General features: G+C 37.7%; 13 non-coding genes across 13 annotated transcripts; 4 read left to right on the forward strand and 9 right to left on the reverse strand.

Annotated features, from left to right (window-relative positions):
* Nucleotides 1–1325: 1325 nt before the first annotated feature.
* On the reverse strand, nt 1326–1398 carry trnaa-agc. Its single transcript has one exon. It is a non-coding gene; the product is annotated as a tRNA-Ala (tRNA).
* Nucleotides 1399–1823: 425 nt separating this feature from the next.
* Nucleotides 1824–1896, forward strand: trnaa-agc. The gene has a single exon. It is a non-coding gene; the product is annotated as a tRNA-Ala (tRNA).
* Nucleotides 1897–2754: 858 nt separating this feature from the next.
* Nucleotides 2755–2827, reverse strand: trnaa-agc. The gene has a single exon. It is a non-coding gene; the product is annotated as a tRNA-Ala (tRNA).
* Nucleotides 2828–9221: 6394 nt separating this feature from the next.
* trnaa-agc lies at nt 9222–9294 on the reverse strand. Its single transcript has one exon. It is a non-coding gene; the product is annotated as a tRNA-Ala (tRNA).
* Nucleotides 9295–9719: 425 nt separating this feature from the next.
* Nucleotides 9720–9792, forward strand: trnaa-agc. The gene has a single exon. It is a non-coding gene; the product is annotated as a tRNA-Ala (tRNA).
* Nucleotides 9793–10119: 327 nt separating this feature from the next.
* trnaa-agc lies at nt 10120–10192 on the reverse strand. The gene has a single exon. It is a non-coding gene; the product is annotated as a tRNA-Ala (tRNA).
* Nucleotides 10193–10685: 493 nt separating this feature from the next.
* trnaa-agc lies at nt 10686–10758 on the forward strand. Its single transcript has one exon. It is a non-coding gene; the product is annotated as a tRNA-Ala (tRNA).
* Nucleotides 10759–11089: 331 nt separating this feature from the next.
* trnaa-agc lies at nt 11090–11162 on the reverse strand. Its single transcript has one exon. It is a non-coding gene; the product is annotated as a tRNA-Ala (tRNA).
* A 425-nt stretch (nt 11163–11587) lies between these two features.
* Nucleotides 11588–11660, forward strand: trnaa-agc. Its single transcript has one exon. It is a non-coding gene; the product is annotated as a tRNA-Ala (tRNA).
* Nucleotides 11661–12531: 871 nt separating this feature from the next.
* Nucleotides 12532–12604, reverse strand: trnaa-agc. The gene has a single exon. It is a non-coding gene; the product is annotated as a tRNA-Ala (tRNA).
* Nucleotides 12605–15990: 3386 nt separating this feature from the next.
* trnaa-agc lies at nt 15991–16063 on the reverse strand. The gene has a single exon. It is a non-coding gene; the product is annotated as a tRNA-Ala (tRNA).
* A 354-nt stretch (nt 16064–16417) lies between these two features.
* trnaa-agc lies at nt 16418–16490 on the reverse strand. The gene has a single exon. It is a non-coding gene; the product is annotated as a tRNA-Ala (tRNA).
* A 498-nt stretch (nt 16491–16988) lies between these two features.
* Nucleotides 16989–17076, reverse strand: trnay-gua. Its single transcript is given in 2 exon segments — nt 16989–17024; nt 17040–17076. It is a non-coding gene; the product is annotated as a tRNA-Tyr (tRNA).
* Nucleotides 17077–17243: the final 167 nt, after the last annotated feature.

Here is a 17243-nt window from a genome sequence, read left to right on the forward strand (position 1 = left end):
AAAACCCTCACGAGAAACACCGGCTGTTGTTATGCCTGCTGTGACGTCAAGTTACTCCGTTCTCCGCTTGTAATTATGCCGTTACAAGCTTCAACGTTGTATTTATCTTCTGAATTTGCCGAAACAAGTTTAATACTCTGAAAGCCAAGACTTTGTTTATTTGAAACCAGATGAAAACAAACTGTAACGGACCCTGCCGTGTTATCTATGAATACTATACGCCTTACATTCATAACTTCAGCCGGAGGGAGGGGGAGTGAGTGGCGAGTGAGAGCTGTCATCTTCCCTTTACAAGCTTCAAAAATGTATTTATCATGTGATTTTGGAAATAAAAGTTTCATATTCTGAAAGCGCACTCTTTGTTTATTTAAATGTTTTTTAAAAACATCCGAAATAAAAAATTGTTTTAAACTTTGTTATTGGCTCATGATAGGCCCCTGATCTCCGTAGGCCCCTGGGATTCAGCCCAGGTCAGCCCGTGCATTAAGGCTCACAGCTCCTCATATCTGTTCAGAAACTAGACAAAAGTTAAACAAGTACAAACCACAGACTGCCTGTGTCATGGCGAATACAGTCGCTGCTTTATTTATGTCTGTAGGCCGTTGTTGTGAGTGTGGACGGTCGGAGCATATACAACGTTAGCTTAGCCAAGCTCCATTTAGAAAACACGCATTTTAAAAGGTTTTTCGCCTGCCGTCTGTCTGCAGACTTGTCAAAGCATTAATTCATGGTTTTTACTAACCGGTATCAGTATGTTGTTACTTCGGTATCATTTTTGAAACGTGTATTACAATTAAATCACGGTCAAATATGTTCATCTTGTTGTATTTGTAGCCCCCTTGCCAGCGATTCTCTCTGACCAATCAGCAGTTGAGAGTGTTTACGTCACTAGTTTAGCATATTCAGCCCGGTTGTTGGCCCGGTAAGAACCTCGATTTTGGAGAGCCAGAAAAAATGTGGAAAAGTAGCCCTGAGCCGGAACTACCCCTGGTGGAAAAGCAAAAAAAAGCTTTGTTAGTTAGTTAGTTTCGTAACAGACGTAATGTAACAGTTGTAACTGTAGTAGCTTTTGTCAGAAGCGGAGGGATACTGACTTGTGAAAAGTAACTACAATTCTACCCGTGATATCCGCTCATTATATGACGGCTAAGAACCAATCAGATTGCTTGATTTGACTTGTTCATTTTATAAACATTTATTTATGCAGTTAATCAAGGCATATTTGTATTATTCTGTTTCCTCCTATGTTTATTAATATATTTCGGGTTTTGTTCATTGTTTCTGTTTTGGTTCGAGCATTTATATATTTATACTATAAAGTGATCTGGAGGATGCGGGCATCGATCCCGCTACTTCTCGCATGCTAAGCGAGCGCTCTACCATTTGAGCTAATCCCCCAAGATGCCTTTAGACCAGTGACGTAACATGAAAAACACACATATTGATCATACTTCCAGTTTAATTTACAGGATAGACGTTACTAGATATGGAAGAAGGAACATGACATAAGCTGGATAAATACATGCATGAATAAATACAGAAATATATAAAAGAAGAAATACATGTGGAAATAAATATAGGAATGATGATCGATCTTTGAGGGATTTATCTGCAGACCGTGAGTTACTAGTCCTTTTTCTAACAGTTTAGTGCTGGGGTCACAATGTGATACAGTTTAATAAACATACAAGCAATATACCATTTAACTTGTACTTTTTAGAGTACATGTGTTATATTATAAATCCAAGATCTCAATGTAAACTACTGTATGTTGGCTCCTTATGTGTGTTTTTGATGTTACGTCACTGACTTCAAGGCATCTTGGGGGATTAGCTCAAATGGTAGAGCGCTCGCTTAGCATGCGAGAAGTAGCGGGATCGATGCCCGCATCCTCCAGATCACTTTTCATTTACAGGATAGACCTTATTAGGGATGGAAGAAGGAACATGACATAAGCTGTTTGAACATCCTAATTCTGGGAATTGAAAATAAAAGAGGTTCAAAGGTCAAAGATGGGTTCAGGTAACAGTAGAACAGGAAACTGTGTTGTCTGGGGATGCAACATGGATGAAAGAGAAGGATGAAAGGAATATCAAAAGGTTAGGAAACTGTCAAAATAACTCTCATTTCACGGGAAGACTAGGGGTAGAGGAATGTGAGAATCTGGTTCGGGATATTGTCAAATATCTGGAACAAACTCCCAGAAACCTGCAGGTCCGCTGCAACTCTGACTACTTTTAAATCCAGGCTGAAGACTTTCTTTCTGAAGCTGCTTTGAATTGAACTATTCACATCTCACTCTGCACTGTAACTTTTATTCATGAACCTGTGTTATTCATGTTTTATTATCTTTGCTTTTTAATGTTTCTAAAGTGTTTTATGCTCTTAATGTCTTTCATTTTTGTAAAGCACTTTGAATTGCCTTATGTTGAAAAGTATAAATAAACTTGCCTTGCCTAAACTGGATGAATAAATGTATGAATAAATACAGAAATGGATGACTAAATACAGGAGTATATAAAAGAATACAAGTGGAAATAAATATAGGAGCAAATAAATACAAGAATATATAAATAAATGCATGAAATGTAGTCCTCTGTGTTTTATTTGTATTATAAACATTTATTTATGCAGTTAATCAAAGCATATTTGTATTATTTAGTTTCCTCCTTTATTTATTAATATATTACCGTTTTTTAAAAATGTGTTTCTGTTTTTGTTCGAGCATTTATTTATTTACACTATAAAGTGATCTGGAGGATGCGGGCATCGATCCCGCTACTTCTCGCATGCTAAGCGAGCGCTCTACCATTTGAGCTAATCCCCCTGATGCCTTTAAGTCAGTGACGTAAGATTAAAAACACACATATGGAGCATACTTCCAGTTTAATTTACAGGATAGACATTACTAGATATGGAAGAAGGAACATGACATAAGCTGGATAAATACAATTATGAATCTTCAATGCTAAACACAAAACCAACATCAGCCGTTAGCTGTTAGCCCTCAGAGCTCACAGCCAGGCCCGCCGTAACCTGCCATCAGGCCCTGGGGCTGATAGGTTTTGTAGGCCCCCTATTTAAACAACAAATCAAAGTCATTTATAGCCTCGGCAGGCTCTGTGATCGCACTTCTCCACTCTGCTCTACGCACGCTTGGTCCTCTCCTCCAGATGAGTGACGTATCGGGCCTCCCTCGTGTATTTGTCCGGTTGCCGTTGGCTCCCCTCCACGTAGCAAGTCCTCGTCGTCCTCTCCATCTCCTCCAACATCCCTCCTGTCTGTTTTTCCTCTCCCGCTACTCCATCGCTATCAGAACCAGACGTATGCCTACTTGGCTCCGAGGCCCCGCGGCCGGCACCGCTACTGCTCGGTACAGAACTCATCTGTCCTTCCTCCTCATCCTGGCCTACAGGTTTAAAATAACCTGTAAACTTCGGCATTTTTTGTAATAGCTGCTTGTCTCCAAACTCCTTTTCCCTCAACAATTTCCTTTCCCGAGCGCCACTCTCAAACTTTTTCTTCTCAAACTTTTTCTCCTAAACAACCTTTATCTGTCACTCAATCACTCGCAATTTGAATAAATCACATGTGAAACATATTCTCATTCTGATTGGCTGTTAAGTGGTACTGACTGTTTCGGAGTCGTAATTTTTGAGAAAAATCTCTGGAATCCATCGATCTGATTGATTAGCGGAGCAAATGATCAAAATACTACGGAGGGAAGATATTTTCGTTTGGATTACTGGTCTGGGGGAAGCTCGCGAGTGTGTGTGTGTGTGTGTGTGTGTGTGTGTGTGTGTGTGTGTGTGTATACGTGTGTGTTTGTGTATTTTTGCATTTGTGTGTATTCTGTTTGTTTCCCGGGGAAAACACTCACGAGAAACACCGGCTGTTGTTATGCCTGCTGTGACGTCAAGTTACTCCGTTCTCCGCTTGTAATTATGCCGTTACAAGCTTCAACGTTGTATTTATCATCTGAATCCGAAACAAGTTTAATATTCTGAAAGCCAAGACTTTGTTTATTTAAATGTTTTTTAAAAACATCCGAAATAAAAAACTTTTTTTTGAAAAACTTTTTTATTGGCTCATGATAGGCCAACCCAGTCTCACAAAAAAACGTGTAATAACTACGTTGGTCCACAACGTAGGACGTAGTATATCTACAAAAACGCCTCTGAAATTGTAAGATGCCTACGTTTTTTTTCACCATTCATTCCAATAGCTGGCTTCTATGTCACGTGATCTTCAAATTTCTCCCTGCAGAAAAATAAACATGGCCGACCTTCGTTTTATTCTGGGTGTAAAATGCCTATTTTAAGGTGCGTTTTGATGTCATTTCATGCGAGAAATATGAGTTGTTATTTAAGATTATGTGTGCAGTGGGTGTACATGATCTTTAGTTTGCTAGTTATTACGAAGATTACTTCAGGAAATTGTGTCCATTCAACGTTTTCATTGTTACCAAGATGGTTGCTAGGGACGCTGCTATCGATATTATTTCTGTTATCTTGTGTAAAATGGTGTTATCTTTATTGCTACCCCCTTCCCCGTCAATATATAGTGTTGGTCCACAGTGCAAACGTAGGCCTATTAGTTTAACAAAATCAAAGGTACAAGCTAGACTTTTATTTAGCATCTCAAAACACATCGGACCGGCGGAGACAGGAAGTCCGGCTCACTAAAATGTCGGTGCAGAACAATACCCTGGCTTAACCCATAGATCCGTGGGTGAATAATGTCAATCACCACAATAGATACGTTATTTTCCGTTACCAACACCGTTATTAGTGTTGGTCCACTGCTTTTCTCTTTGAAAGTCATCACATAACAGCATTGTAATACACGGTTGGGCTGCATTAAATGTTACATATCTGCTGTAGTTCTCTATTTATAGAGCCTTGATGAGACAAACATGATGAACTGGAAACGTGACATGGATCATAAATAGTTTTTGTAGATATACTACGTCCTACGTTGTGGACCAACGTAGTTATTACACGTTTTTTTGTGGGACTGGGTTGGATAGGCCCCTGATCTCCGTAGGCCCCTGGGCTTCAGCCCAGGTCAGCCCGTGCATTAAGGCGGCCCTACTCACAGCTCCTCATATCTGTTCAGAAACTAGACAAAAGTTAAACAACTACAAACCACAGACTGTCTGTGTCATGGCGAATACAGTCGCTGCTTTATTTATGTCTGTAGGCCGTTGTTGTGAGTGTGGACGGTCGGAGCATATACAACGTTAGCTTAGCCAAGCTCCATTTAGAAAACACGCATTTTAAAAGGTTTTTCGCCTGCCGTCTGTCTGCAGACTTGTCAAAGCATTAATTCATGGTTTTTACTAACCGGTATCAGTATGTTGTTACTTCGGTACAGGGGCGTCGCCTGGACTTGGAAACATTCGGGGCTTAGCCCCCAGGGGCGGCGCTACAGTCAAATGTTCTACTGCAAGACTCCCCACAGCACATACACAATTGCGCCATCTGGTGTCACAAACGTGCGCCTGCATTAGCTTTGTTACGGCAATGGATTGTGGGAGATTCTCATAGCACGTGAGGATCTCTTGAGGGTAAGGTGCCTGTATTATCTCGGTGGACATAATGTATGTTTTTATTTTATAAGGACAATAACGTACTGTTGTGTTTGTTTAGTTTAATGTTAATTGTTTAATGCTCACAGTCACAGCAACATGTTTTTTGTGTGATTGGCTATTTGTTTTATATGATTTATCAACGTGATCATCAATATCTAATCTGAGCACCAGAACCCAGCTCACGTGTCCTTTTATGCTGTCCATTGAAATGCAGGTATGTGAGTTTTGTACACCAGTTTATTTATGTTTAATGTTTCACATTGCTCCACATGATGCCTTGACTACAAAGTATTCCATGTTTCTACGCTTCTTCCTCTGTGTCACAGTTTCGGGAATATCAAGATCATTGCACAGGGCCTTGGTCTTGTCATAGACCTCATGTGCTTTCTCGTTACTTCGGTAACTTTTCAGTGTGTTCTCAACTGCTGTTTTGTAATCTACTGCCTGCACCAAGTCAATTGTTTCTTTCTGCAGGTATGTGTGCAGGCCCTGAGTGGTTGAGAGCAGTGTCTGGAACATGACAGCATGCAGATGGTACTGAATTTTCAAAGCTTGCTTTCCAGTCCCTTTTCTAGAGGGGCTGAAAGGCTCCCTAAAGTCTTGATCAAAGCAGGGAGGTTTTTGACATGCCCAGCGAACAAGTTGTTTGTCCCCTACCTCTAGCTGTTTCTGAAATGTTTGCAATCTCTGATGGTGGACAAGAGATGTGGAGAAGAAAGAGTAGAGACACTCCAGGAGATCAACGCAGGTATGTGAGTTTTGTGCACCAGTTTGTATAAGTTTAATGTTTCACATTGCTTGTGAAAGATATACTACCACTATACGATCACTGATGTTTTGTTGTTGACTTGACACTTATTTTGTAAAAGAGATAGCATTAGAGGATCTCTTAAGCAATGCAGCTCACGTGTCCTTTTTATATGCTGTCCATTGAAATGCAGGAAAATAATCACCAGCTCTGAGTGATCTGTTGCCGAGGGGACACTACACCGGAGTTACATAAGCAGAGATAAAGTGCTATTTTGGGGGGAACTCACCTCCTCTGGGGTCCCCCAGGAAGATTTTTTTTAAATATTGAAGTTAAAAGCATCAATCTTGTACACTTTGAGAGCAACATTAAGAGAAATGGATACATCTCTCAACACCTATATGTCAAAAAGAAATCAAAGAATCAGAATCAGAAACGGGTTTATTATTTAAAAACACTTCATTTTCCAATTAAATCATAAACTATGTCAAATGATTAGAAGTTGTTAGTAATCAGATTAAACAGAAAAAAGGGATGGAAGGAGGAAATAATAATCCCTCATCTCTTGCTGTTTGCAGTTGAAATGATCTCTTTTGCTGGCCAAATGGAAAGCAGTGATGTCTCACTTGCCTTGGCCCTGTATCTGCAGTCCCTAAATCAGTCATGTTACTCATTGACTCTTGTCTGTTCTGGTGTTCCTGTTCATTGTTGTCTCCATTGTTGTTCTTGTCTGTTGTTTCTCCTTCTTGTGTGTCCCTTTCTCCTGTTCTCCTTTCTTCATCCTCTACTCTGTTTGGCTCATCTGTGATGACTGTGTAGGTAAACACAAACAAGTATGTAAGTCAATCAGTTTCCAGCTCTGTCAAATAAATGAATTTCAAGATACACAAATGTGTCTTCATTAAAATGAGTGTCACCACACTGTCACAAAATGTAATACTAACCAATTGAAAATAGTTAAATTTACATTGGAAACCTCTTGTAGATATCACTATTAAGAGTAGTTATCTGCCAATAGGACAGAATCATTCCTATACAAATGCAGTTTGAGTAATTCACTTAATATATTTACTTAAAACTTTAATATAGTCATTTTCACTTAATACTCTAATATAGTCATCTTTCTGCATTCAACACTAAGGAAAGCTGTACAATTTGACATGATAATGAGGAAAAAAGGCCTCCGACAATGCAGATCATTTTTTGATCATATCAATTTTAAGATGCGGGTCAAGGCTTAATATTTGGGAGCATAGTGTCCCTTGCTCCCTTTCAGGAGCCCCACTGGATTGGCTTTGATCTGAAATATTTGTATAAAAAGCTTGTTAGCTGGCTGTCCATCTCATAATGTTCACATAGAAACTAGCTGTCAATAGGAAATATCAATCAGAAGAATTATATTTTCATGCAAAATCTGTCACAAAAAGAGGTTGCACATTTAAATGCAGGTGTTGTTATGGCAACGTCAGTGGCCAGACAGCCACATTTACTGCTGCAAATACGTTCAAACATGCTGTCGACACCTAAAGCAGTGGCAACTATGCCACCATTTCAGCTGACTGTTCCTCAGAAATACTGTCACATAACATCCATATATTTCAGTGCTAGGTTGATGCTTAGCTAAGCTAACTATGAAACACTTTAACTGACAGGACTCCGGATCAACTGTGAGGTAAGGTAGCTTCTAGCTTCATGTCGAACACTGACAGTAAGTCAACATTTTCCAGAGAGCTTTCTTTGAAATCACCAAGTAACGCTAAAAAACACAACATTTAGATTGTATGACAAAGTGTTTATTTAATATATCTGGCTAGCTATAGCTACTTGCTAACGGTTTAGCTTACCCGCGCGATTCAAAGTAACGTCAACGTAGCTATAATGTATGCTTTGCTTACATGTTCGCATAACTTGTAAGTTTACTGACAGGTACATACCTTGTTCATCTGGCTCAGGTGGTGGCTCTGGGGTTGTTATGTGAGCCACCACTTGAGAATGGCCGTCTTTTTTATTAAAGAAATGTCTAATGTCCATCTTCAGAATCTCCGCGTCCGGGGCTGACAGTTTAAAGTTTAAACATTGTCACAGAGGAGAGGTACTTACCTGTCAGCCAATAAAACACGTTTATTTCCATGCAACTCTCTGATTGGTCTGGTGGCGTCGTCTTGCCTCTGTGTTGCATTCACTGAACATGGGAAATTACAGTTCTGCCGTCCGTCCTATAGGTAAAGTAGGTTAATGTATTATATTATTGAGCGAGAATTTGTCCGGGGCTAAAGAAAAAACATCCGGGGCTAAAGCCCCGGATGCCTACCCCAGGCGACGCCCATGCTTCGGTATCATTTTTGAAACGTGTATTACAATTAAATCACGGTCAAATATGTTCATCTTGTTGTATTTGTAGCCCCCTTGCCAGCGATTCTCTCTGACCAATCAGCAGTCGAGAGTTTTTTGCGTCACTAGTTTAGCATATTCAGCCCGGTTGTTGGCCCGGTAAGAACCTCGATTTTGGAGAGCCAGAATTTTTTTGGAAAAGTAGCCCTGAGTGGAAAAGCAAAAAAAAGCTTTGTTAGTTAGTTAGCTTCGTAATGGACGTAATGTAACAGTTGTAACGGTTGTAGCTTTTGTCAGACGCGGAGGGTTACTGACTTGTTGTGAAAATAACTACAATTCTACCCGTGATATCCGCTCATTATATCACGGCTAAGAACCAATCAGATTGCTTGATTTGACATGTTCGTTTTATAAACTTTTATTTATGCAGTTAATCAAAGCATATTTGTATTATTCTGTTTCCTCCTATGTTTATTAATATATTTCGGGTTTTGTTTATTTGTTTCTGTTTTGATTCGAGCATTTATATATTTATACTATGAAGTGATCTGGAGGATGCGGGCATCGATCCCGCTACTTCTCGCATGCTAAGCGAGCGCTCTACCATTTGAGCTAATCCCCCAAGATGCCTTTAGAGCAGTGACGTAACATGAAAAACACACATATTGTGCATACTTCCGGTTTAATTGACAGGATAGACGTTACTAGATATGGAAGAAGGAACATGACATAAGCTGGATAAATACATGTATGAATAAATACAGAAATATATAAAAGAAGAAATACATGTGGAAATAAATATAGGAATGATGATCGATCTTTGAGGGATTTATCTGCAGACCGTGAGTTACTAGTCCTTTTTCTAACAGTTTAGTGCTGGGGTCACAATGTGATACAGTTTAATAAACATACAAGCAATATACCATTTAACTTGTACTTTTTAGAGTACATGTGTTATATTATAAATCCAAGATCTCAATGTAAACTACTGTATGTTGGCTCCTTATGTGTGTTTTTGATGTTACGTCACTGACTTCAAGGCATCTTGGGGGATTAGCTCAAATGGTAGAGCGCTCGCTTAGCATGCGAGAAGTAGCGGGATCGATGCCCGCATCCTCCAGATCACTTTTCATTTACAGGATAGACCTTATTAGGTATGGAAGAAGGAACATGACATAATAGACATAAACTGGATAAATAAATGTATGAATAAATACAGGAATATATAGAAGAATGTATGAAATGTATTCATGTGTGTTTTATTTGTATTATAATTGCATGTATATGTTTGTATAACTTTTATTTATTTAAAACAATTTGAAATGAAGTTCATCAAAGCATATTTGTATTATTCTGTTTACTCCTATGTTTATTAATATATTTCCGGTTTTGTTTATTTGTTTCTGTTTTGGTTCGAGCATTTATTCATTTATACCAAAAAGTGATCTGGAGGATGCGGGCATCGATCCCGCTACTTCTCGCATGCTAAGCGAGCGCTCTACCATTTGAGCTAATCCCCCAAGATGCCTTGAAGTCAGTGACGTAACATCAAAAACATGCATAAGGAGCCAACATACTGTAGTTTACATTGAGATTTTGGATTTATAATATAACACATGTACTCTAAAAAGTACAAGTTAAATGGTATATTGCTTGTATGTTTCTTAAACTGTATCACATTGTGACCCCAGCACTAAACTGTTAGAAAAAGGACTAGTAACTCACGGTCTGCAGATAAATCCCTCAAAGATCGATCATAATTCCTATATTTATTTCCACATGTATTTAGTCTTTTTTATATTCCTGTATTTATCCAGCTTGTGTCATGTTCATTCTTCCATATGAGGTCTATCCTGTAAATTAAACTGGAAGTATGCTCAATATGTGTGTTTTTAATGAGTGCTTTTTAGAGTACATGTGTTATATTATAAATCCAAGATCTCAATGTAAACTACTGTATGTTGGCTCCTTATGTGTGTTTTTGATGTTACGTCACTGATTTCAAGGCATCTCGGGGGATTAGCTCAAATGGTAGAGCGCTCGCTTAGCATGCGAGAAGTAGCGGGATCGATGCCCGCATCCTCCAGATCACTTTTTCATTTACAGGATAGACCTTATTAGGGATGGAAGAAGGAACATGACATAATAGACATAAACTGGATAAATAAATTATAAATAAATACAGGAATATATAGAAGAATGTATGAAATGTATTCATGTGTGTTTTATTTGTATTATAATTGTATATATGTATATGTTTGTATAACTTTTATTTATTTAAAACCATTTTAAATGTAGTTAATCAAGGCATATTTGTATTATTCTGTTTACTCCTATGTTTATTAATATATTTCCAGTTTTGTTTATTTGTTTCTGTTTTGGTTCGAGCATTTATTTATTTACACTATAAAGTGATCTGGAGGATGCGGGCATCGATCCCGCTACTTCTCGCATGCTAAGCGAGCGCTCTACCATTTGAGCTAATCCCCCAAGATGTCTGTAGAGCAGTGACGTAACATCAAAAACACACATAAGGAGCCAACATACAGCAGTTTACATTGAGATTTTGGATTTATAATATAACACATGTACTCTAACAAGTACAAGTTAAATGGTATATTGCTTGTATGTTTATTAAACTGTATCACATTGTGACCCCAGCACTAAACTGTTAGAAAAAGGACTAGTAACTCACGGTCTGCAGATAAATCCCTCAAAGATCGATCATCATTCCTATATTTATTTCCACATGTATTTCTTCTTTTATATATTTCTGTATTTATTCATACATGTATTTATCCAGTTTATGTCATGTTCCTTCTTCCATATCTAGTAACGTCTATCCTGTCAATTAAACTGGAAGTATGATCAATATGTGTGTTTTTCATGTTACGTCACTGCTCTAAAGGCATCTTGGGGGATTAGCTCAAATGGTAGAGCGCTCGCTTAGCATGCGAGAAGTAGCGGGATCGATGCCCGCATCCTCCAGATCACTTTATAGTAAATAAATAAATGCTCGAAAGAAAACACAAACAAATAAATAAAACTTGAAACATATTAATAAACATAGTAGTAAACAGAACAATACAACTATGCTTTGGTTAACTGCATAAATAAAAGTTTATAATACAAATAAAACACAAATGAATACATTTCATACATTTATTTATATATTCTTCTATTTATTTGTTCCTATATTTATTTCCACATGTATTTAATCTTTTATATACTCCTGTTTTTAGTCATGTATTTCTGTATTTATTCATACATTTATTCATCCAGTTTAGGCAAGACAAGTTTATTTATACAGCACTTTTCAACACAAGGCAATTCAAAGTGCTTTACAAAAATGAAAGACATTAAGAGCATAAAACACTTTAGAAACATTAAAAAGCAAAGATAATAAAACATGAATAACACAGGTTCATGAATAAAAGTTACAGTGCAGAGTGAGATGTGAATAGTTCAATTCAAAGCAGCTTCAGAAAGAAAGTCTTCAGCCTGGATTTAAAAGTAGTCAGAGTTGCAGCGGACCTGCAGGTTTCTGGGAGTTTGTTCCAGATATTTGACAATATCCCAAACCAGATTCTCACATTCCTCGACCCCTAGTCTTCCCGTGAAATGAGAGTTATTTTGACAGTTTCCTAACCTTTTGATATTCCTTTCATCCTTCTCTTTCATCCATGTTGCATCCCCAGACAACACAGTTTCCTGTTCTACTGTTACCTGAACCCATCTTTGACCTTTAAACCACTTTTCTTTTAAATTCCCAGAATTAAAATATTGAAACAGCTTATGTCATGTTCCTTCTTCCATAAGGTCTATCCTGTCTGTACTATTGACTGAAGAAAAAGGGATCTGGAGGATGCGGGCATCGATCCCGCTACTTCTCGCATGCTAAGCGAGCGCTCTACCATTTGAGCTAATCCCCCAAGATGTCTTGAAAGTCAGTGACGTAACATCAAAAACACACATAAGGAGCCAACATACAGCAGTTTACATTGAGATTTTGGATTTATAATATAACACATGTACTCTAAAAAGTACAAGTTAAATGGTATATTGCTTGTATGTTTATTAAACTGTATCACATTGTGACCCCAGCACTAAACTGTTAGAAAAAGGACTAGTAACTCACGGTCTGCAGATAAATCCCTCAAAGATCGATCATCATTCCTATATTTATTTCCACATGTATTTAGTCTTTTTTATATTCCTGTATTTATCCAGCTTGTGTCATGTTCCTTCTTCCATATGAGGTCTATCCTGTAAATTAAACTGGAAGTATGCTCAATATGTGTGTTTTTAATGAGTGCTTTTTAGAGTACATGTGTTATATATTATAAATCCAAGATCTCAATGTAAACTACTGTATGTTGGCTCCTTATGTGTGTTTTTGATGTTACGTCACTGACTTCAAGGCATCTTGGGGGATTAGCTCAAATGGTAGAGCGCTCGCTTAGCATGCGAGAAGTAGCAGGATGATGCCCGCATCCTCCAGATCACTTTTCATTTACAGGATAGACCTTATTAGGGATGGAAGAAGGAACATGACATAATAGACATAAGCTGGATAAATAAATGTATGAATAAATACAGGAATATATAGAAGAATGTATGAAATGTATTCATGTGTGTTTTATTTGTATTATAATTGCATGTATATGTTCGTATAACTTTTATTTATTTAAAACCATTTTAAATGAAGTTCATCAAAGCATATTTGTATTATTCTGTTTACTCCTATGTTTATTAATATATTTCCAGTTTTGTTTATTTGTTTCTGTTTTGATTCGAGCATTTATTTATTTATACCATAAAGTGATCTGGAGGATGCGGTCATCGATCCCGCTACTTCTCGCATGCTAAGCGAGCGCTCTACCATTTGAGCTAATCCCCCAAGATGCCTTTAGAGCAGTGACGTAACATCAAAAACACACATAAGGAGCCAACATACTGTAGTTTACATTGAGATCTTGGATTTATAATATAACACATGTACTCTAAAAAGTACAAGTTAAATGGTATATTGCTTGTATGTTTATTAAACTGTATCACATTGTGACCCCAGCACTAAACTGTTAGAAAAAGGACTAGTAACTCACGGTCTGCAGATAAATCCCTCAAAGATCGATCATCATTCCTATATTTATTTCCACATGTATTTATCCAGTTTATGTCATGTTCATTCTTCCATATATAATAAGGTCTATCCTGTAAATTGAACTGGAAGTATGCTCCATATGTGTGTTTTTCATGTTACGTCACTGCTCTAAAGGCATCTTGGGGGATTAGCTCAAATGGTAGAGCGCTCGCTTAGCATGCGAGAAGTAGCGGGATCGATGACCGCATCCTCCAGATCACTTTATAGTAAATAAATAAATGCTCGAAAGAAAACACAAACAAATAAATAAAACTTGAAACATATTAATAAACATAGTAGTAAACAGAACAATACAACTATGCTTTGGTTAACTGCATAAATAAAAGTTTATAATACAAATAAAACACAAATGAATACATTTCATACATTTATTTATATATTCTTCTATTTATTTGTTCCTATATTTATTTCCACATGTATTTAATCTTTTATATACTCCTGTTTTTAGTCCTGTATTTCTGTATTTATTCATACATTTATTTATCCAGCAAGGCAAGTTTATTTATACTTTTCAACACAAGGCAATTCAAAGTGCTTTACAAAAATGAAAGACATTAAGAGCATAAAACACTTTAGAAACATTAAAAAGCAAAGATAATAAAACATGAATAACACAGGTTCATGAATAAAAGTTACAGTGCAGAGTGAGATGTGAATAGTTCAATTCAAAGCAGCTTCAGAAAGAAAGTCTTCAGCCTGGATTTAAAAGTAGTCAGAGTTGCAGCGGACCTGCAGGTTTCTGGGAGTTTGTTCCAGATATTTGACAATATCCCGAACCAGATTCTCACATTCCTCGACCCCTAGTCTTCCCGTGAAATGATAGTTATTTTGACAGTTTCCTAACCTTTTGATATTCCTTTCATCCTTCTCTTTCATCCATGTTGCATCCCCAGCAGGGTCCCCGCCTTGCGCAGGGGGCCCCGCCCAGAGGGCCTCAGCTGCTGTGCGCAGTTCTCCGCTCAGTTCTCCGCGCACCCCCCGCGAGAGTGAGAGTGAGAGGTGACAAGGGGAGCACGTCTGTAACCCGACACCGTTGCAATGAATCCACATCTGACCAATCACGGCTTTGATACGGCCACTAGTGCAGGTGAAGAGATGTCGGTGAAAAGACAGTTTCAGTCCGGCGCACAAAACATGAAGAAACTAGAGCATCACTCGAAGGTGGGTTATTGTATGAGTCAAATGTACAACTTGCGAATGTTGTATAAGTCAAATTGCCAATTGTCATATTAAAACATCAGCTGCAATTCAGGACATGAAGAAGGCAGTCTCTGCAGAGCATACAGGCTAATGGAGATGCAGTTATTTCCAGCATTCTTTATTTACCATTCATTCAAGTATGTGATGCCTTTGATCTGCTAATGTACAGGAGGAAGAGTGATACACTGTCTGTCTAGTTGCCTTACATAACAGTTAAAGTTTACAGCTTAAAAAACATGGAGCATTTTTCCCCCTTTTATACATTTTTATGTCAATTTGCACATTTCATGGTGATGCTCAGCCTCTCCCCTTAACTGCTAACAGTCATCATCATGTCAACCACAACACAGAGAAATACTGATAGAAATGTGTGTGTAGTTGTTGATACATTGCTGACAGAGGGAACTACATTTGAATACAGATTTAAGAAATATCAGTTTTGAGCATGTCATAAGCATGTTTTATCTTGACTATATTACAACTATATTGTAATAAAATAATATAGTATTTATATTGTTGAATTGATTATGATTATTAGTAGAAGTAATTTATGTGCATTAATTATATTTTAATCTTTCTGAGGCTAGTATTTGGCAGGAAATGCAGACATAGTCACCTGTAAACTAATACTGAACGATATACATGCACATTTACCATTTACCTCACTGTATAAAAAAGTAACTGTGTTGATAATAATAATAAACAGGAATTATTTTTTTCACTCCTGTCGGTTGGGGGGGGGCCTCATCTCACAATGTCGCTTGGGGCCCCAAGTTGGTCAGGGGCGGCCCTGATCCCCAGACAACAAATGTTCCTGTTTTACTGTTACCTGAACCCATATTTGACCTTTAAACCACTTTTCTTTTAAATTCCCAGAATTAAAATATTTAAACAGCTTATTCTTCTTCCATAAGGTCTATCCTGTTTGTACTATTGACTGAAGAAAAAGTGATCTGGAGGATGCGGGCATCGATCCCGCTACTTCTCGCATGCTAAGCGAGCGCTCTACCATTTGAGCTAATCCCCCAAGATGCCTTGAAGTCAGTGACGTAACATCAAAAACACAGATATTAACATAAAAAACACCCTTAAAGTATAAGTTAAATAGTATATTGCTTGTATATGTATTAAACATTATTACCCCAGCACTAAAACAGTTATAAATAAGACTAGTTACTTACCGTCTGCAGATAAATCATCATGGCTTTAAACTGAAGAGTCTCCAGAAAACGATGTCAGCTGGGTCATGTGTTTCTGGTTAAAGTTCCGTTTTAATTATCTTTCTATTGACCGTTTTTGCGGCAACCCGTAGTATAAAATGTAGTTAGTCAAGTACATCATTAGAAAAGCGTATTTGTAAGTCAGTTGAGAAAAAGTGATCTGGAGGATGCGGGCATCGATCCCGCTACTTCTCGCATGCTAAGCGAGCGCTCTACCATTTGAGCTAATCCCCCGTGATGCATTGCTTTAATGATTTCGGTCCATTTTATACTGTAGAAATTAATAAAAAGCAAACGTTATCCTTAATATTTGTGAAGTAGAATAGTTCATAAAATAGTAAATAATATACAATACCTCTTCAGTAGCAGTCATTCATTAGATGCGGAATATCGGTAGAATATACGATTAAGTTGAAAGGAAAACGTGCTTTGGTTAAAGAGTAAAACGCATGTTACATGGCAGGATCGTCAGAATAGTAACTTTAGCTAAACGTGTTTAAAGCACAATTGAAATATAGATGTTATCGTAAATTTAAGCGTCATAAAACACAATAAACGTGGCATTTCTAAAGACACTATTTGTTGTGATTGATACGGGAATCAGGCTAATTTTAAACAGGTGGAGAAGCTAGCTAACAGGTGTTTCGTTAAATTGCTAGCAGTACCGTATTCTGCTTATTTAACTTTCTCGGTGGCGTATTTTTTCAAGTTAACGAAAATTAAAAAGGTACCTCCTTCGAGCCGGAATTGAACCAGCGACCTAAGGATATCTTGCGATCAACTCTACAGTCCTCCGCTCTACCAACTGAGCTATCGAAGGGGCTGACGTGATGACACCAAAACGACATAATTTTCCTGGTTTCAGAATAAAACTATGGAAGACGGAACATAACATAAGAATAAATACAGGAATTAATCAATAATACAAAATTTATATCGTCAATGACAAGTTATTTCGTTACACTGTGCTTGCATTTTTGTAATGAC

The sequence above is a fragment of the Gymnodraco acuticeps genome, unplaced genomic scaffold (genome assembly GCF_902827175.1).
Source record: "Gymnodraco acuticeps unplaced genomic scaffold, fGymAcu1.1, whole genome shotgun sequence".
NCBI classification, from domain to species: Eukaryota; Metazoa; Chordata; class Actinopteri; order Perciformes; family Bathydraconidae; genus Gymnodraco; species Gymnodraco acuticeps.